The 20559-nt window shown below is 52.3% G+C and overlaps 1 protein-coding gene across 3 annotated transcripts in view; it reads right to left on the bottom strand.

The window, feature by feature from the left end:
- Nucleotides 1–20533, bottom strand: part of PTPRA (protein tyrosine phosphatase receptor type A) — a 77928-nt gene extending 57395 nt beyond the window's left edge. For 2 of the 3 annotated variants that reach the window (XM_038178436.2, XM_038178437.2), the window contains exons 1-2: nucleotides 20192–20533; nucleotides 7234–7354 (exon numbers count right to left, since the gene is read on the bottom strand). The gene's annotated coding sequence lies outside the window, so the exon portion shown is untranslated. The remainder of the gene's footprint in view (nucleotides 1–7233; nucleotides 7355–20191) is intronic. The other variant, XM_072037896.1, reaches the window with a different exon arrangement.
- Between the last annotated feature and the right edge of the window lie 26 nt (nucleotides 20534–20559).

Raw genomic sequence — 20559 nt, 5'->3', positions numbered from 1 at the left:
CCCAGGCAGTTCTGCACCAACACACGAAAGAACTTCTTCACGGTGAGGGTGACGGAGCGCTGGGACAGGCTGCCCAGGGAGGTTGTGAAAAACATCTTGCACCTCAGAGCCTTCTCCAGTCCATATTTCCAGGTAAATGCTAACACCTGCTTTTAGCCCTAAACACTTTTTTAGCTCTAAACGCTTTTCTACCAACTGTAGAGGAAGTTAAAAATGACACATTCAGTAAGATTGACATTTTCCAATTAAAGGTAATGGATGACAGTGACTCTGTTACACAGGACTAAAGAAAGGAAGGGGTTCTCAAAACAGAACTACCAATATTTTTGTACCACCTAAATGCTAACGTAAGCTGTTGGCATCTTTCTTGTCCCAGAGGTAAACCACAGGCTCGGGTCTCTTCTCAGTTTCATCTCCACTTTCTGCCCAGGAAGAACAATCAGTTCCACATCAACCACTCCTCTTTCCGTACTTAAGATCTTTTATAAATTATACACGGGATTTTATTTTCTGGGCCATTTCCCTGAAAGTCATCAAGTTGGGCTTTTTCTCCTGAAGCCGGATTCCCTCTGGGGGCCGTGCTGCTGGCAATGCTCCTTCCATTGCTTGCACCACCCGGTCTGAGGGCGAGATGAGCCTCCCAGAAATGTTCCTAGGGCAACGTTGAGCATTGCCATTTACCTACCAGCTCTGCACTTTCCGATAAATCCCTCCCTCATTAGTATGCTGAGCTGCATTAGTTCTGCCGCTTACGATGCGAAAGCATTAAAGTTGGGCTGAATTCTCAATTTCACAGCTCGCAATGTGATGCATTAGATACTCCGGGGTCTCCAGCCGCGGGGCACTGACAGCATTTACTCACCACTTTGGATTTGTGAGTGACTGTCAGTAAATCTGCTGCTGCCTGGAAGGACGTGAGAGCAGAGATGAAGCCAAGAGAGGTACAAGAGGGTAAGAGGGGCAGAATGACTGTCCAGTATCACACACGGCTCTGGGAGCACCACGACCTCAGCCAGGAGGTTGGTGTCATCCTGCACGATCCAAATGTGGATTTGTTGAAGTTATGTCTGGATTTGGTCTTTTCCAACCTGATTCTATGATTCCCTGGTGGCAGGTAAGCGGTAAGGTCACACTGCAGCCCTTCCGTCGAGCCTGGGAAGTGTGCTGAGCTCTCCACCCAACCTCCGTGCTGCTCAGTTCTCATGGCACTTGCAAGACTGGAAGATTTCGAGGTTTCTCAAGCGTGGCTGCAATTGCTCAATGGTTTCGAAGGCTACTTGGGACAGCGGGCTGATAAACACAAGAGGCGCACCCTTCCCACTCTTGTATCCGCAGGAACTAAGCTGCAAGAACACAACATTTTACTCACTATTTTTAAATTCTCATTTATTTTCTATGTGAAAACGAGGAAGAATGAGCAATACACAGAGTTTTTCAGCTCTGGTGATCAGATGAGACTAAGGCCAGCCAAGGCTAATACACACATATGTGTACTGAAGTTTAGTGCAAGCAGAAAGGTGCCAGGGGTAGCAGACAGCTCCTCGATGCTCAGATGTGGACTTGCAGTAGGATTCCTCAATGCATACGGAGCATTATGGCTTTAGAGGCATGGAGCGGATTAATCAAACAGAATAATTATCTCATAGTGAAGTGTGGAGCCGGAATTAATGAGATTAGCGTTCGTGTCCCAGCTCTTGAAGTTCTCACCCTTGGGGAAGTCCTATCAACTCCTGCATCTTTCCACAAAACCTCCTCAGCATTACTGATTGCAGAACCCGAGTGAAGATGCCAGAGGAAAAAAACTATACCAAAGCAGACTTTTTAAAAAAAAATCCCCTAATATCTGTTACGATGTGCTGTCTTGTTTTATTTATGATTCTTTGAAGGAAGATCTTCCAGCTTAAGGGATAAAAAACCAAGCGTGTGTTAGCTTCTGAACAGTACCACATGCTTCTACTGGTAAATAAAATCCTGAATGAATGCTCAAACCAACGAAGTAGAAAATGCCTGGTACAATTTCACGTTCGATGGTACTTCAACACAACATGACTTCAGGAAAAATTGTGAAGTCAGCTCCTGGCCTCAGATCACACTAGCACAGAAGGGCATGGCAAGAAGATCCGTTCCACACAGCTTCTCATGTCCGCATTTTGTCATCTCCCCGAAGACTTGGGTTCTTTACACACAGCTGTTCCTTTTGTTTCTCAAATTCACACCGCAGGAAGCAAGGCTCTGACCCATCACGATGGATTTCTAAATTGGACACTCCACACCAGCTCACCTGTAAGCCCCAGGTGTCCAACATCTGGCATTTGGAAGAGTTTGGTCACATCCCTATTCCTCTGTAAAGCACCAGGACATCCAAGACTCCTCAGGATGTGCCTTCTTGGTTGGACCAGATAACCTTGAAGGTCTTTTCCAATCTTAATAATTCTGTGATTCTTCTAAGGGCTCTTTTGGGAAGCTCATTCAGCATGCAAAGTTAGGCTAGCCATCTCCCCATTGTCCAAAACACAAAATGCAGGGCAGATTTTGTGTGAAAGGGAAGAAACGGAAAAGTGTGTGGGTGGAAAAAGTTCAGTTGTATTTCAGAACGATTTCTTGTTGGTTTTTACTCTAAAGCCAAGCTTATATTGAATCCAAATTTGTGTCGTGCAGTTTAAAGAGCAAGGAGAGGCTTCCTCCACCCTGAAAGCACACATCCAGCGAGCAGCCAAGTGGTGTAAGGCGGAATTTGACACAAGAAGATGATAACTGTGTTTTGGTGGTAGCATCTGTGTCATCCCTAACCCAAAAGCTGTCATCATCTGACCCCAGCACGAGGTGATAGTCTCCACTGACAACACCAGCGACCGCAGCCACCAAGGCTTCCTCCCCACGCTCAGCACCAGAAACCTCGCTGGGAGGACACAAAACCCACAGGATTTCAACCCAGCATTTTTCCAATTTCCAATTGCCTTGAAAGCGTAATTAACGTCGGTTGTCTTTTGATTTTATCTCCGTTTTCTCAGGTTGTAGGCTATTTGGGAGAGCACCGTGCATGTCTACGTGGGTATGCGTGCCGGTGCGTGCACCTACTTGCCTGCCCTTACCAGCTTCCCAGCACCACTGCCTTTTCTCAGGGCCTCCTCGGAGAGTAGAAGTTAGTGAGTATGCCAAACCTTCGGGAAATTTCCCTTCTTAGCCCGTGCAGTCACTGGAAAAAAAAAAAGATTTCTGCTCCCACTGCTTCTTGCTGATATGGGGGAGCTCCAACCAAGCTCAGCTAGGCTCAGCTCTCTGCACTCCTCAAGGTATTCAGACAAATTGCTCTCATGGGGGTTTCAAAGATGCTAAATCAGCCCTTGCAGTGAGGAAGAGATTTTTTTTCCCCTCTTCTCCATGTAAATTTTAAGGTGTCCTGATAAATCAAAGGACGGGATTCTGAGAAGTCAGTATAAAAAAAGAGACCAAGAGAAGTCTTACCCAGGCTGAAGGCTAATTGCTATTTGTCCCTTTTCCATTAATTCTTCAAATATTCCTCCAGCTTCTGGGGGAGCCAAAACCAAACCTCTGAGCATTGCTGCTCTCTGCACGAGGACGTGCCCAAAGGTGCAAGCGGGTAACTCGCCTCCAGGAGCGGCCACGAGCGAGTTCCCCCTGCTACCTCCACAATTTGCCACGTTGCAAGCCTCTAAACCTCTAAATGATCAGGAATTGAGGATAATTTGGGGGAATTTAAAAGCAAATAGTAGTGGTCAGTGTTACTTCCATTGCAACAGTGCTGAAGGATTCCTGCTGAAGGGGGAAAAAACCATCAGTGCTGGATCTGGTCAAGATATTACATATCCATTCCCTGCTCTCTGCCCAAAAGAGATATACCAGAAAAAAAAAATACCACCAACTACAACAAAAAAAAACATTTTATATTCAAATGAAGGACACGAGATGCAGACAGGCAGGTGACCCACACATCTTTTCCCTTATGGGCCAAGGAAGCGTGCAGCCAGACTACTTGTCGGAGAGCACAGACACAGAAGAACAGCAGCTTGAAGAAAAAATATGCCCCTAGAGGGTAGGTCTGATTCAGAAAAATAGCCTGGGTGTTGCCAAAGGGCTGGAGAATTCCATCCAAAAAACCAGAGACGTTTCACTCACAAAAAAAAACTTCCTTATTCAGTGGAAAATTGTTTGCTGCGAACTCGGACGGAAGTTTCTGAGCCAGCCCGGGCAGGGCTTTCACCTATATACCCAACAAGAAAGGCCAAGAACAAGGCATCCAAACAACGCTGCCCTGCCAAAACCTCAGTGGTTTATCATCTCGAGTTCAAATCAAGACCTCCAGCCCTGCTGCACGCGGAAGGGTTTCCAAGAAACGTCTGCTGGCACCAATCCTAAAAACGCAGCTTCCGACCCGCAGCTCGCCTTCGCCGCCGATTCTGAAAGCTCGATTTCCTCCAAAGCTGCCTCCCTGCCACATCCTCTGGGCTAGCACAACACTGAAATACCACAGTGTTTTTGAACAATGCGCTCGATTTCTCTAAACACAACTGTTTATGTAAGCCTGGTGGCCCCAGGCTCGGGGAGGAGAAGAGCCCATACGGGAGCAGGAGAGCGGCACCGCGGCACGGAGAGAAAACCCCAAACAATGCTCGCTTATGCCCCAGTATTTCCCCCCCACCCTTCTTATAAAGCTGTTGGGATGTTGGAAAGCCATTATTTTGGAAAAGTGAGCATGTCTTGGAGGTGCTGAGTGAGTGCCAGCAGCCCAGGCAGGAGATGAGGGATCCCAACCGTGCACCGAGGGGGAGGCAGCGGTGCCGTGGGGCTGTTTCCATCCCCTGCCCTCCTTCCCTCTGCTCACGTCGTGGTTTGGGTTCTGCTGCCTGTGGTTGTTTGAAAGTGGGGAACTGAGCTCGTGCACAGCCCAGAGAGATTGATTTAATCGTCCTTCTTTTGCGGGAGGAAAGTTCAGATTAACGTTTTTTCAGATGAATGTTTTGAAGAATCTCGACCTTGCCTTGCTACCACCTTTGGTCCTTTGACTTTGATCAAAGGACTATATTTATTATGGCACTCTTCATGCAACACTTTTTAACCCTGTTCTCCTCCTTCTCCAGTAGCTCGTCCACCAGGGAAACGCAGCTCTGATGGAGACAGCAGCTCCAGCAACACCTGCCATGGGAGCCACAGGTAGGAGGCGAGGGGCACTGCTCCTGATGATGTGAGAGCAGAAGAGCAATCAGAAAAATCCTGCTTCAGGAACCACGAGAGCCCCAAGATCTCTACCGAGGAGCTTCCAGAAGAAGGGAGCACGAAGATATCTGGGAGCCCAAGGTTTCCAACACAGAATCCCTCAGGTTTCACATCCAACCTCTGAAATCTTACCTGCGCCCTGCAAACGCACACTGCCTGGGCTGCCAGCTTCACACCCCAAGGGAAATCTGAGCTGGAATAAACGTGACGGTGCTGGAAGGGCTGACAAAAAGAGCCAGCGACTTGCCTTGCACCTCGTTCAGGAGGTTCTCACCAAGGATTGTAAGTACTGTTGGTCTACTCACGGCTCTGCACTGCTCAGCTCCAGCCAACATCATATCCGTGCCTGGCTTCGCCACAAACCTCCCACACACACCAGTTATTTCTCCGAGACTTTGTGCTGGCCAGCCTAACCACGCAGCCCTTCCCAAAGCATCTCCTCTCTGTGCGAGTCCAGCTTTTCCAATTTTTCTCCCCAAACCACCGAGAGGCCTCGATAGGCACATCCAGAGCGCGTCTTCTGAGAAAGCTGCTGCCTGAGAGCAGGCAGCAGAGCACACAGGCACTGTATTACGATACAACCTGTAGTGTTTTGAGAGATACTTGAGCATCCTCAGGCTCTCACTTCTCTAAAAAGGGTTCTATACATTTTATACATCGAAAAAAATAAGTATAAAACACATCTGAGGCTATTAAGGGTGGGTATTGCGGGCAATTTTCTTCCATACCTCTCACTTTAGCCTCATGGAGCTTAATCCTTCCCTGGGTTCAGAGGAAACATGCACCAGGAACCAAAGCCACTCTTCTAGGACAGTCGCCACTTCTCAGTAAGCCCCGGGGGTTATTTCAGCTCTTGACCTCAATCAGCTTTTTCCCCAAATCAGAAAGGGAGCCAAGCAGACGAAAAATACACGTAGCAAAACACAAAACTCAGTTGAGGACATACACACACACACTCACGGACCTGGAACGCGCTGCTGAGTATCACAGGGATTCAAAGGGAAGCATTTAGTCCCCCCATGAAAGCTGCAAGTCCCTTCAGCTTGGAACAGGGGTTATCACACCGGGTTTGCAAAAGAATTCGAAGAATTTCTGCGCGAAACCATAAATTGGTCAAGTTTGCGAAGCTCGCAGCGTCAACAGGAACCTATGTGCAAGTTTTAAGGAAATACCAAACCACATATACAAACTTCATCCCCGGGCAGCGTGAGCCTACATACATGAAAGCCCCAGCAACAAAAAACGCTTTAAGAAAAGAGCCTGTTTGTAAAAATCACCAGGTTTCACACACGCATCTCCATTTGCTGCTCCAGAAACGCAACCCGAGCACCAAATCCATTTCGGCTGGCATCAAATTCCCAGCAAGCAACCTGGCAGCAAGATTTATTTATTTTTTTTTAATACCATTTCTCAAAGTCCTCCTCCAGTCAGACCATGGGAAGAGCTCCATTCAGAGCAGTTGCCCACAGCCTCCCTGCTGGAGGGCGGTTTTTAACTCGCCACCACGCTGGGTAACATCGCTCCCTACTCCACAACCTTCCTTCATCCTCCATGACCTCCTCTGCATCAAAAAGGTTTTTTTTTTCCTCTTTCCTCCTCCTTAACTAGCCCCCTGATGCTAGGATTACGCACCCAGGTGATGGCAGAGAGCGGCGTATTTCCACTCGGCGCTCGTTTGTGCGCTCAAAGCAGCAAAGCCTTGAGAAAAACCCTCTTTAAAACACTGCAAACATCAACGCCACGCTCTGCACACCTTGCAGTGTGATTTAACATCTTCATTCAATAAAAATGAAGCACGGGATTAACAAAAGGCTCGCATCAAAACAAAGGAACCCCCCCGGCTTAAGCAAACTCTGCTCGTTCAGCTCAAACGCGGGGAAGACGGAGCGCAGGCTTCGCCGTGCGGATGCTGTAAGGCTCAGAGCTCTGAATCCAGCAGCTCGTAAACCTAGAAAGGCTGGAGACCCTAAAAGCACCCCGTTAAGGTGGCTGCCTTACCTCAAAAGGGACGCTCCTCCAGCTGCTCGCCTCCCCGGCAGACGGCCAAAGCTCTCTGCTTGGGGATCCCACTGGCACGTGGCTGATCCTTAGCAAGGCCAATGATTATTCCCAAGGCACCCTGCAAGAAAAAAGCACCCCGTTATAACTGGCACCCACAGATCAGATGTTTTATTTCGTATTTTATTTTACTTTCTTGTCCCAAAGGCTGGAGGGGGGTTGGGAATGACAGGGACCATCCCACCAAGCTGGGCGTGAATTAAGCGCACGGAGATCCCGGACCAGGAGCTCACCTGGAGGCACCCCAGCCTGCAGAAGCCACGGAGGGTTGAAGAAAGCTGAAGAGCACAGCTCGGACAAGCCTAAAGCTGCCTGCTCACCTAATTAAACCCAGCTTTGTGCTGTCCTACAGACAGCACGAGGACCACGCTTGCCCTACAGCTGGGAAGATCTCCAGCTATGCCAAATTTCGCATCCGAACCTGGAGTGCTACCGGGAACACGGCCTCAGCCCCTCTTCCAGGCAAGGTTTGCGGTACCCTGTGGTCAGCCAGCACGATGGGAAGAGGAGCCGGACCTTTTCCCTTCCATCTGCAGGGCTGATGAGCAACGAGGCGCCTTCAAAGCCCCGCTCGGCTCGCGGAAATCGCTCCGGGGCCGAATCAGGGATGTATCGCCCGGGCCATCTGAGGGAGCAGAGGCGGCTCTCCTGGAGGTGTGGGCACGGCACTGGGGAGGCCAGGAAAACACCAGCTCTTGCGTCAAGCTGCTGGAGGGACGGGTGAATTATCCCCTTGGCAACGAGGTCAATGGGGCCCGGCGATTTTTCTCAGCCACGCAGTTTTATAAGCATACACATATATCAAAAAATATATATATAAATATAAAAAATCCCGGTGAAATTTAACCCCCAATCCCAGCCGTAGCAGCACAGGTGAGCCCCAAACACATCTCTTTGGGCATGGAGCTCCACATCCAGCACCTACAGACAGCAAAATCCCATTTGTGCCCGGCACGGAGCTGGGGGCTCAATATCCCCGCTCCACCGCGACGTTTTGCCACGGCAGCTCCTCCACCTGCACTCGAGAGCTCAATTCTTGGTATTTTGCAAGTCCTAAGGGACTCGTGCTGCAGACGCAGGCAGGAAGCAGCTCAGCATCTGCTCCCTCGTCCCCGGCCGCCCACCCCACTGCTTTGCATTCCCCTCCAAGGCACCCAAGCCTGCTGACGGCAGCTCCCAGCCCGGCCGTGCAGCAGGGCAGGCTCCCTCTAATTACCCCGGAGCCTCCAAATGAGAGAGAAGGTGAAAATGAGCCCAGCTCCTCGCCACGGTGACACCACAGCTCCCCAGCCTGCCAGCATCCATGGAAATCCCCCATGAATTTATTTTTCCAGGGGTTTAAAACAAGAAGGAGAAAAACTTTGGGAGTGCAAGGGGTGACCGTGCGATTAGAAGGACCCACTGTGTCTCTGCAGGCTGATTACAAGCAATTTATATGCAAGCAACATAAAATATTCCCCATTTTTTCTAGGAAAATGCCCGATCCCGTGCTGATTTTCACGCTTTCCAAATCCCGTTGACTTCAGAGGGACTGCCTGCAGTGTAAACCACCCGACCGCAGCATCCCAGCAGCACAGAGCGACCCCTTCCCATCTCACCGCTCCCAAATCCCATCACCCAAACCCCAAATGGGTGCTGGGGCTCAGCCAGTGATCAATCACAGCCCAATTAGGGCCGGGCAAATGAACGAGAAACGAGAGGGAAAAGGCAGCAGGGAGAATTTTCCCCTATTTCCTTGGGTAATACTTTGATTTTTTTTTTGAGCTTTGATTTTTTCCAGCCTCCAAAGCCAAGAAGCTGCCCAAAAGATGCGAGGGTTTCGGATACAGCTGGGTTCCTCCTGAAAGTGATGGGAGAGCCTGGGTTCCCAGTCCGACCAGTTCAAACTGGGGTGGGGAAGCAGCGGGGTGCTCCAACCCCAGCCCAGCCAGCAGCAGAGGGAGCGGGGCAGGGATCTGGAAGCAGAAGCTCGAAGCCAAGCCAAAGGAGCCCGGAGGCAGCTCCGTGCTCAGGAGCCTCTCGCAGAGGAGGTTTAAGGAACTCCCAGGGCTGCCAAAAAAATGAAATAAAAAATCAAATCAGAGCAGGGCGAGAATTCACAACAAACCCACCCGCTCGGCTGGGGGAAAGCAAAATCACGCAGGGATCCACCGGCAATGACAGCCCAAGGCTGCGTTTTGTTTGGGTGCTGTTTGTTTAGGAGCTCTGCGCCTTCCTTCCCCCTAAAGATTAAAAAAAAAAAGCCTAAAAAAGCCGTTCTGAAGCAGCTTTGTTTAAGAATTAACCCTGCATTCACAGCCAGAAATGAGCGTCCTTCGTTCGTAGCTTCGGTCGGTCCTTAAAGGATGAAGAGATAATTAGAGAAGGAAAAGATAACGAGATGCACCTGAATTAGGATTCCCTCCCCGGCCTTTTACAACAAATCCTTCAAAGGCCAGCGTTTTGCAGAGCTCTAGGAAACCAGGCTTCAGGAAAAAAATCAAACAAAACGCATTTATCCCAGAAAGAAAAGGAGCAGAACAATAAAAATCCCGGGCGTTTGCTCCGAGGAGACATCTGGGAAGGTGAAAGGAGGAAGCGAGGGGAGAAAACGGAGAGAAAACAGCTCTGCATCCAACAACCAGGCACAGGTTGTGAAATCTCGCTCTGTTACACACACAAATCCCCCTACAGAGGGCTGGACCCGTCCCCAGATCTCTGAAAACCCTGAATGTCCCCAAACCCCACCTGCAAGAACGCAAGAATTACGCAAAAGAAGGCACCCAACAAGCTTTGGTGTCCCCTCTTCTTCCCCAAAATGGGATGCGAGACTCAGAGCCTGGCTCAGGGGCTCGGGTCCCCATCGATATCAAAAAAAAAAGGGTGAAAAAAGGGATGGGGACACAACACCTCGACCAGGAGCATCCCCAGGAGGTTCCAGCATTGGCTGCTCAAAGAGCAAAGTTTCTTGGGATCCCAGCTTGATCTTAGCTTAAAAAAAATCATTTTTGGTAAAGAACACAGGTCTCCAAACATGCCAGCTGCACCCAGATTCACCATTTTTCTCCTAATCTATAAAATCTATAAATTTACGGAGCCATAAGCCCGGCTCTCTTAACCTCTGAGGACCAGGACCACAACCTCCAGCCCCAAAACGCTCCTAAAAAAGCGACCTGCCAAACGCCAAGCCGAAAGGCAGCGACAAAACCCCACTCCCAGCCCGATGCCCTGCCAAATAATTGTTTTTCCCACCCAGGAGCAAAGGTTACAATTACAGCGAGAATGAGTCAAGCCGGAAAAGACCTATTAAAAAAAAATAAAAAGGGAAAAAAATGGAAAGGTTGTAATGAAAACACGTGGGGGATTGTCAGCCCCGACAGAGGCTGAGTTTTGCCTGGCACCTTGCTCTGCCCGAGCTGCCAGGCAAAAATTAAAAGTTTTGGGTTCAAACCAGACCCGCGCTGCTCATCCTGTGCCTCTAATGCTTCGCCACCCTTTTAAGGGTTATTTGGGGTTTAATCTTCGCAGGCACCAGGCAGGGCAGGTAACCGAGCCCCACGTCCCTTCAGCAGCAGCGAGGAACCTGGAATAAAAAAAGGAGGAAGGAAGCATCCCTGTGCCCAGGGACTTGATGAACTCGCTGATACGAGCCAGCAGCACCCCGTTAGGGTGGCTGACACCGTGCAGGCACAAGGGAGAGCTGGGGCTGCTCGGTTTGGGGACGAGGAGGGTTTGGGATCCCCTCCAAGGAGGGTTTGGGATCCCCTCCGTGCCTACCAAGCCCCACAGGGAGGTGCGGGGAGTCCAGAGCCAGGCTCTGCTCAGCGCTGTCCATTTTGGTATTTTCACCCCAAAATACCTCCCAGGCTCCAGCACGGACTCCTTTTGGCCACGGGACCCTTCCACGAGTTTATCCAGCCACCACCCAGGGGTGCACGATGCCCCCGGGCAGCTCGCCCCATGGCACGGAGGCGCTCACACGGCCGGTGGCACGCTCCCGAGAGGGTGCCGGTGGCCCCAAAAGGGGACATTTGGGGCTGTCAGCCCGGGTTTCACAGCGTTAACCCGCACCAACACAAACAAGCAGCGCCCTACAAACCTCCCAGCTTCACGCCGCGCTCCTCATTAGCGCTCCGCGGGCCGAGAAGCGAGAAGAACTGGTTTGAAAAGAGGGAGAAAAAAAAAAAAAAAAAAAAAAGAAAGAAAAATACAGATGACTCCTGATAACGTGGCTAATTCATAAAGCACAAACTCAACAGGCTCGTTCAGTCTGTGCGCCCCATCTGCTTTGCCTTCAGCCCGGCTGCTTCCCGTACCCACGAGCACCCTTTTCCATACGGCGCTCGCTGCGTGCTGACAAGCCCAAGGCAGCCGGGCACACGCGCTCCCCTGCAGCATCCCCACGCGTCCTTATGTTCTCCTCGGAGGCAGAAGGGACGAGCGACGAGAGATGTGAACGTCCTGGATGCAAAGGATGGGCCCGAGACACTGAGGCCTTACAAAAAAAAACCCTACAAATGCAGGAGTTCGCTGTGAGTTTGCCCTAAATCGGCCGTTCTGCCTGGCTTTAGGTAGGCACCGTAAAGCCACGACCCCATAAATGCTCACGTTATTTACTCTGTCGTGCTTTAAGTGACATGGCAATCAACCCAAATGAAGTGCTGAACGATGATTTATGAAGATTTATCCGTGGAGAGCCCAGCTGGAGCTCCCTGAGGCCACCGCTTGGAGCCAGGATGCCCAAAATTCAGGTTTGGAAGAGCCACACCGCAGCGTCCTGCCAACACGAAGCATCCCGACACTCCTGCAAACGCACACTCCGTCTCTAAAAGCTTTGAAGGAAGCAATAATAATAAAAAATGAGTACTAAAACCTAGGAGCGGGACCTCTCCATCGCTGTGCAGAGCCAGGGATGGGACGGGGGAGATGGAGAGGCACAGGGAGCGCCCGCAGCAAGCAGGGCAAGCTGCTTCTGCCACTTGGAAATGGGAAAGGGAAGGGGTCGGTAGGAAAACCGGCACTGGGACAGAGGCAAGGGCAAGCTCTGCTCGTTTACAAGGCTGCAGAACAGCAGGAAGCCACTGAGCACACGCTGCTGGGAGCCCTGGGGTGCTCATTTACCCCAGCTAACGAAAAAAACACCACCACAACTCCGCCTGCTCGAGATTCAGTTTTCTTTTCTTCCCGGGTCAGGAGGACGCAGGGTTTCACTCCTCTGGGTGGCTTTCACCAAAATTGAAGTCTTTCAACAGTTTTAAAGCCCCCAGAGGCAGAGGGGATGCGCTCGATTCCACGTAAGCGTCTCTTCTGTTGCTTCATGCACGCCTGAACACCCCAGCACGAATCAGAGGTTGGAAATTCAGCCTCTCGTCCTCTCCGCGTGTAGCAGGAGGGAGGAAGAATGGGAGCGAGCGAGCAGCAGCCCCTGGGGAAAGCCCGAGCCACACCGCGGATTACGCAGGAGGAATGAGCCCAGCGCCTCGACCAAGCCAAACGGGGGAAAACCAAACCCTTACTGAAGGGAAACCTTCAGGAATTTGGTGCAGTTGGGATGCAAACAAGCCACGGGCAACACCGAGCCCCCCTGGGCTCAATCCCACCCAGGGGGTGGCCACAGAGAGGAGCGGGGAGGATCCTGCGAGCGCAGCAAAATCCCTCCCCGAGCTGCAGGGCTCTGGCTCCAATATCCCACAGCTCCGGGGCCGTCTGACCCTTGGGGTTTGCCCTGGCCCAGCTCCAGCCTGCACAACCCCACGGGTCCACCAGGAGGGAGAATTGGGGTTTTTAAAGCAGGGGGAGCATCAGGCATCAGGATCGCTTCGTCCAAGGAACGACGGAGCAGCGACGGCGAAATTCAAGTTCACAGATCCATTCGCCAGACCTTTCTCTCAAAAATAAGCCCAGAAAGCACTGATGAATGCTGGACCCTCACCCTGACACGTCCCTATAGGGCTGGAAACCCTACAGGAGCCTTAAGAGCCAAGGTGTGGGGTGAGCTACATGAAGGCGAGCAGCTTTCCTCTGGATGCAGGCAGATTTCCAGAGCGCTTCCAGCAGCTTTTCTTCCTCTTCCTTTCCTACTGATTACTTGGGAACGGGGCTAAAGTAGATAGGAGCACAAAAAACAAGCCCAAAAATTTAACCAGGCTCGCTGGCTACACCAAGACGGTGTGTGGGGGAGAGCAGGGCAGCAGCGTTGGAATAGGCACAGAAAAAAAAAAAGAGTTTCCACGGGAGCTTGTTGCTTTAAAATCAGATGGATGAGATCACCTCGGCCCCCGGAGCACGCCGTTTCCTAATGCTTTGCCCAGACCGATTGCAAATGTCAAAAGCAATGTTGGTTTTTTGGTTTTGTTTTGTTTTTTTTTTTTTAACTTTTTTTTTTTTTTTTTAATTTCAGGCTCTTCTGCCTTTCCCATCATAAAGGCAATTAGCGGCGCAGCCTGATTACAGCATCTCCCGTCACACGGCAGCCGGCAGGGGCTGCAGGAACAGCTTGCTTTTCACATGGAGTTAGGGAAGCTCAGACCCGTCCTTCAGAGCTCGCTGCTCACATGCCAAGAAGATTTTGGGGCTGCCCCTGCCTTCCTGCAAGGGAAGAGCATCCCTCCCAGAAAGCCGTCTTAGAAAAAATATCCGAATTTCCTTGACTAAAGCAACACGCACGGGGCTAAAATTAAGGGAGCTTCAGCTCCTCGTCCCCGACACATCTTGTGAGATGTAGTTCTTGGATAACCCGGGGTGGAAATTAGCCCTACAAGCTGGGAACAGCTGGATCCAGAGAGTTAAACAAGATCTCCTCGGCGGGTCACATCTGCTTTCCACATTTCCACCTCCTCCCAGCAGAAGGAGGGGAAGGCAGGCGGTCGGGGCACCCGGCGCAGTCACAAGCCCTGCTGTGGGTTACTCGGGGTCCTCCGCATCAGATGTTAAGGATAAATAAGTGAAACCAGGAGCAAATTCCCTTCTCCACCACCCCGTGCCCAGGCAATCCCACGGCCGCCCCTGCCTGAGCTGGCTCAGCCTAAATCAGACTCGGTCTGGCACGTGCGGGAAAGAGGGAACGGAGAAATAAGCTTTTAAAAACCCCAAAACACCAAAATCTTGCATCGGCTCACCTCTGCTACGTGCCAACAGGAGCAAAGCACTGAAATCAGCTAAGCCTGACTTTGAAAGATGATGAGGTTTGGCGCCTTATTCTTAATAACGCATCCTCTGTGCCGGGGTCTGTGGCAAAAAGGCAAGGAAATAATCCCAAACCCATGGATTTCAGAGCTAGGTCCACACCAGGACAAACCAAACCTGGGCTCAGACATGGACTAAAGCGGCTCTTTCATTAATAAGAATGGGTTTAGGCACTGCAAACAGCCAGTTCCTCCTCTCCATACCTCTCCATCCCCATTTTCCCCAGGTCTCCGACTTGTGCCCAGCGCCCCTGCAACCGGGACAGAGCCCGCAGGCAGGGTTTGGGGTCAGACCCACCACGGGAGCGACTTGGAGAAGGTGCTTTGAATCCTTCGTAAGCTTTAAAGCATTTTATTCAATGATTTGACCGCTTCAAAGCGAAATTAGATCCCAGCTTCCAAAACCAGGTGAGGTAAGGTTATAAAAAATGATAAAATTGACTCTAACGTAGCACCCAGGGGTCATTTGGGGGCACATCAGACGACCACAGATAAATTGGGGCCGTAAAATACACAGGAGAACACTGAAGAGCTACAAAAGGTCCCCAAAAGACTTATTTTTAGGGGGACTTGAAATAGTGGCAGACTTCTGCTGGGGCAGCTCTTGGGTAACAGGGATGCAGGTCGGCAGCCCAAGCCCAAATGATGGGGTTGGGTCACTGCAGGCTTGGTGCAGCCTGGCTCTCATGCAAGAAAAGACTTAATAAAATAAAAATAAATAAATAAAAGTCAAGGGAAAGCAGTAGGAGAACCGTGATTCCTTCCAGAGCAAAGGCTGCAGAAAGGAGGGCAGCCTGAAGGCAGTTTTATGTTCCTGATGCTTACTCAACCCCCTAAATGGATCTTCAACCCTATAGCCAGAAAAATTCAACACCAAGCATAGAGTTCCCTTAAATCTCCGTTCTGCACCACGTTTCTTAAGCTCTGGGACACCGAACAGCCCGAAATGAAGCTCCTGGTAGGCACAGCACCTTCTCCGTGCCACTAATCCTATAACTGCTGGATGATGGAAATCAAACTCAGGCTCATCCTTTCTCATTTATCTCCATAGATAAGCGAGAAACTTCGCCTCAAACTGCCCCAAAGTCCCCACTAGGGGCTGGGTTGGAGCTCTCACCCCCAGCTCCCCGCCGGATTTGAAGTAAAAAAAATAAAATAAAATATTACCTAAGCAATTAGATGAGTCCAGGAATGAAAATGATGCCAGATGAGCTGGTTAAAGATTTTTATAAGAAGGTAGTGCTGCAGAAAAGGTTCTTCCATCACCCTAGGAGCAGGTGGACAGCCTGCCCGGGGTGATTTTGCCAGCCTGTGCAGGCTGCCGGAGCCCAAATGCAAATTCAGACAGCAATCGACACACAACAACACCTCCAAGGTGGTTTTCCAGCCACCAGAGTACCCAAAAACAAGCCCCTGCCACCGAGTCAAAGACCCTGCCTCGCCCCCGACCTGCCGGCTGAATGAGGATGCAAATTGTACACGGCGCCTGGGATTAAGAACATCTCTCTGTCTGTAACTAAATAGGTTTAAAGCCTCCTCGAGAGAAAATCTGGAGGATTATCCGCGCGTCCCCGATTTCTTATTCATTCCCAACTCGTTTCCATTCATCCCGCATTCATCGTTTGGGAGATGTGGCACTCGCCTCTCCTAGGAGGAGCGGGGGGCGGAAAGCAGCGCCCTGCTGACCCGGCACCACGGAGGGATGGGGGGAGATTTGGGGCCGTATTTCTGCTTACAGACTGCCTGACCACGTGCACAGGAAGGAATTCCCACCTCCGAGGCTCTGTGCTGCACAGCAGCCAGTTTGGAAACGGGTGAAATCCAGAGGTTTTGGTGGATCCGCTCACCCAAACGCAAAACCCTTTTCTTTTCCAGCTCCTCCGGCACATCCCTCGGTGCTTCGCTGCTGGAACAAAACGGAGGGGATTATCCGCTGGCCTGGAAGCAGCGAGGGAAATTTTGCACCCTCAGGAAACAGCCCGGACCCTCAGGTTTGGTGCCAGCACATCCCCGCACCGCGCTCGGTGCCTGGAACAAAAGGCTGCCCCTTTCCCAGAGCGCCGCTGGAATCCGTGGAAACCACTAAAATGCTTTTCCTTTCTTATTTTTTTTATTTTTTTTTACCAAAAGCAGATTGTGTTCCTCATAGTTCTCCTCTCACTCAGCAGCTTTCCTTCCCCGAGGGCTGAGCGCTGCCGCTCAGAAGCTCCTACGGCCGCCGTGCTGCCCTCGCGGTGCCTTCTGCCTCGCCATCCCACCTGAATTTCACCCTTGGCTTCTCCTCCTCCGACCTCTTCTCGCCGCCAAGGCACGCTGCTCCTTCCCCCAACTCCCTTCCTTCTCCGGCAGCTCTCCTCCAGCCTCTCAGCCCCACATTTTCTCCGCACACCAACTCTCGGATCTTCCCAGCTCACGCCGCCCGGCCCGCGGCGCTTCTGCAGGTCCTCCCTTTCCTCTCCTTTTTTTTTTTTGAGGATGAGTAAACAGAAAACCTTCCGCAGATGTGCCCACACCTCTCTTCGGGTCACGCTGAAGCTGATTTGAAAGCCCCCCGAGGACACGATTGCTGCTTCAGAGGGGGAAGCAAGAGGTGCCCAACGGGGCGCACGCCATCAACAGCGGGATTTGGAGCCGGTGTCACGCTCTCCAAAACCCCGGGGTGGAGCCCGAATTGAGCCAAACCCTCGGGTTTTCGATCATCCCAAGGATCCCAGTCATTTCGAAACCTCCGGGCGGGGATAGCAGGGGCAGGCAGGCATCCAAAGGGGAGGCTCGCCGAGCCAGAAAGCGTTCGGGTGCTGCTGGATTCCCTGCTCAGACCTGAGCCCGGGCTGCCCGTCACCCTTACCCAACGCGGATCTGCCAAGCCGGCAAGCTGCAGCACGTCCAGCTCCGTTCGTAACGCTGCTCTGCGGCTCCAGCTCCCCGGGACCTCTCCGCTCGGGCCTCCAGCGGGTTTTTATTCATTTCTGTTCCAGCCTCGAAGCGTTTCGGACCCCCCAGCGTTACGAATCCGGGGCAGGAGGGTGAGGGGAAGGAGGCTGCCTGCCCAAACGGAGCAGAAAAAAAGCCACGGCTTGAGCCAGGCGACAAAAATTCTTATTTTGGGGAGGGGACAAGCAGGTTTTTCCCCAAGGATTTGCCCCAAGGCTTTTCCCCAAGTGCCTCCTGCTCTGTAGCCGTGGCTCATTCATTCCCCGCCAGCTCCTGCAACATAAACACGGCTCCAACGGCACGCGGCCCCGCGCGCCCCAGCGAGCAGGCGGGCGGCCAGCCTGAGGGATTTGGGGTTTTCTCGCCCGTTGTTGGGTTTAGCGCCGCCGCCTCCACGCTCCCAGCGTGGTGGGACTCACCAGCAGCCACGCTCTGCTCCCAAATCCTGATTTCTGCCACCAAAAGAGCTCGCCCCCAACCCCAACAGCCTCACCGGTGTCCCAAGGAGACCTCCACCCCTCATCTCCACTCCCCAACCCCAAAAATCCCACTAGGGAATAGGGGATGGAGGCACAGAGACGTTCACCACCAGCTTCCAGGAGCAGACTGGTGAAATTCGAGGGTTCCTAAAGGAGTCAGACGGAGAAAAATTGAGGCTGAGCCACTTGACAACCGTTTGGATACTTGCCGTGCCCGAGAAGGGGGCTTCAAGGTTTTTTATGGGTTTATCAAAAGGAAAACAGCCAGGATAAAGCTGGCTGACACACTTACGGCTGCAGGAGGAATAGGAAGGTCCTTTAGCCACGCCGAGGACCAGCTGTTCATAGGGAAGATGCAAAAAAATCACCCCGGACACTCAGGGAACCGCTTACTTATGGGGAAATCTGCCCCTAATCCCTGCGTGCACTGATTAAGCACCACGGCGCGCACCCCCTGTATTTAATTAAATATTAATATCAAATATTAATCCCTCCTCGGGATTAATAGGATGCTCCTGTTACCCAATTCAGAGCGCCCCGACCCCAGTTCCACCCCGAAACACCAGGCACACAGCAGCGTTTGGCGAGGAAATCCCAATACCTGGAGGGGTTGGGAGCAAAACCTCCGACGGCCCTAAAAGCAGCCCGGCAGCAGCAGAGAAGGGGTTAAGGGCAACGGGATGAATCAGCCCACGGACACAGACATTTCCTACCTGCTCCCATTTAAAAGGTTTCCACCGCAGCAGCGGGAACAGACGAGGCGTTGGGTTGGGTTTAAAAGGAAAAAATTTGGGTTGCGAACAAATCCAAGAAACCCCACAGCGAGCAGAGGGGGATGGTGGTACCGCCGGGGTCCTCCCCATCTCTCCCCTATAAAATTTGTCCCAAAGCACGGATGGAAAACCAAATCCCTGAATATTTTCGGAGCACCCCCGCCAAGGGATGGGGGAGTGGGGGGGGATTCCCGAAGCTCTGGGCACGGCCCCGCTGCTCCTTGCGAAACTTCCCAGCTGGGCTGGGATTCCTTCCCGCGCCGCTCTTCGGGGTTTTAACGTCGCTCCATATTTAGCAGGAGGAAAAAAAAATAAAAAATAAAATAAAAAATAAACCGAGCTTCCCTTCCTTCCTGTCACATTTTCCATCCTTGCTGACATCTACGCTGAGAAAGGAGGAGCGGGGGTGAGTGTGGGAGCGCCCGGCAAAGCCCTCGGGTGCACGCCAGCCCCGTAAAGTTTTAGGGCCCTGATATCAGGGTGGGAGCTGTCAGCAATCCCATAGCATCTAATGGGGTAAGTGGGAGGGTCCCCGGCCCCAAGCCATGGCTCACGCGTGGGGCGGGGGCTGGCGGTGCTGGCCCCATAGTGGTGACCCCATCCCAAATCCTGTGCTGGGGATGGTTAATGGGGGAAAGCCCGTGCAGACATGGGGAAGAGGAGGAAAAAGAAGAAGAGGAGGAGGAAGATGAGGAAGGAAGAGGAGGAGGAATATGATGAGGAAGACTAAGAGGAAGATGAGGAGGAAGAATATTGGGAAGAGGAGGAGGAAGAGGAGGAGGAAGGAAGAAGTGGAGGAAGATTTGGAAGACTAGGAAAGATAGAAGGAGGAAGATGAGGAGGAATAGGAGGAAGACTTGGAAAAATAGGGGAAGGAAGATGAGGAGGAGGAGGAGAAATAGTGGGAAGAAGAGGAGGTGGAGAAGGAAAATTAGGAAGAGGAGGAGGAGAGAGGAGTAAGAAGAGCGGGAAGGGGAGGAAGATGAGGAAGATTAGGAAGAAGAGGAGGAGGAAGAGGAGGAAGAGGAGGGGATGAAGATGAGGAAGACTGGGAAGAAGAGGAAGATGAGGAAGACTTGGAAAAATAGGGGAAGGAAGATGATGATGAGGAGGAGGGATATTGGGAAGAAGAGGAGGTGGAGAAGGAAGATTAGGAAGGAGATGAGAGGAGTAAGAAGAGCGGGAAGGGGAGGAAGAGGAGGAAGATGAGGAGGAAGAGGAGGAAAATTAGGAAGCGGAGGAAGATTGGGAAGAAGAGGGGGGTGAAGAAGAGGAGGTGGGGAGGGAAGATCTGGGAGGAGAGGAGGAGAAAGAGGAGGAAGAGGAGGAAGAAGCTTAGGAAGGAGGAAGAGGAGGAGGAGGAGGAGGAGGAGGAGGAAGATTAGGAAGGAGGAGGAGGAAGAGGAGGAAGACTGGGAATAAGGAAGGGCAGAAGAAGAAGAAGAAGAAGGAGAAGGAGAAGGAGGAGAAGGAGGAGGAGGAGGAGGAGGATGTACAGGACCCCCCCACCCCCCCCTCCCTCTCCCTGTCCCCCCCTTTCCCCTCTCACCTGCGCGCAGCGGGGCCGGGCGGGCACCCCCCGGGCACCCGCTGGGCTCCCCCCGTTTTCCCCCCGCTTTCCGCCGCTCCGCTCGCTGCGAGGCCGCGGCGGCCGCGACCATTGACGGGCCGCGGGGGGGGGGGGGGGGGAGAAGGGAGAAAGCAACAGCGGGGCCGAGCCGGGGCTGGGGCTGGAGCCGCCGTCACCTCCTCCTCGTCCTCCTCCTCCTCCTCGGTCTCGTTTTGGGGAGGGGGCTCCAAGGGGGGGAGGGCTCCGGGCCCTCAGCGGCGCCCCCGCCGCCGCCCGCCCGCTGCCGGTGCCGCCGCCGCCATGGTGCGGCCGCAGGCGGGGCGCGCTGCGCCAGGGGGGCGTGGCCA

This window comes from Anas platyrhynchos, chromosome 4 (assembly GCF_047663525.1).
Source record: "Anas platyrhynchos isolate ZD024472 breed Pekin duck chromosome 4, IASCAAS_PekinDuck_T2T, whole genome shotgun sequence".
NCBI classification, from domain to species: Eukaryota; Metazoa; Chordata; class Aves; order Anseriformes; family Anatidae; genus Anas; species Anas platyrhynchos.
Note: the sequence above shows the minus strand (reverse complement) of the source record. Positions and strands in the feature narration are given on the sequence as shown.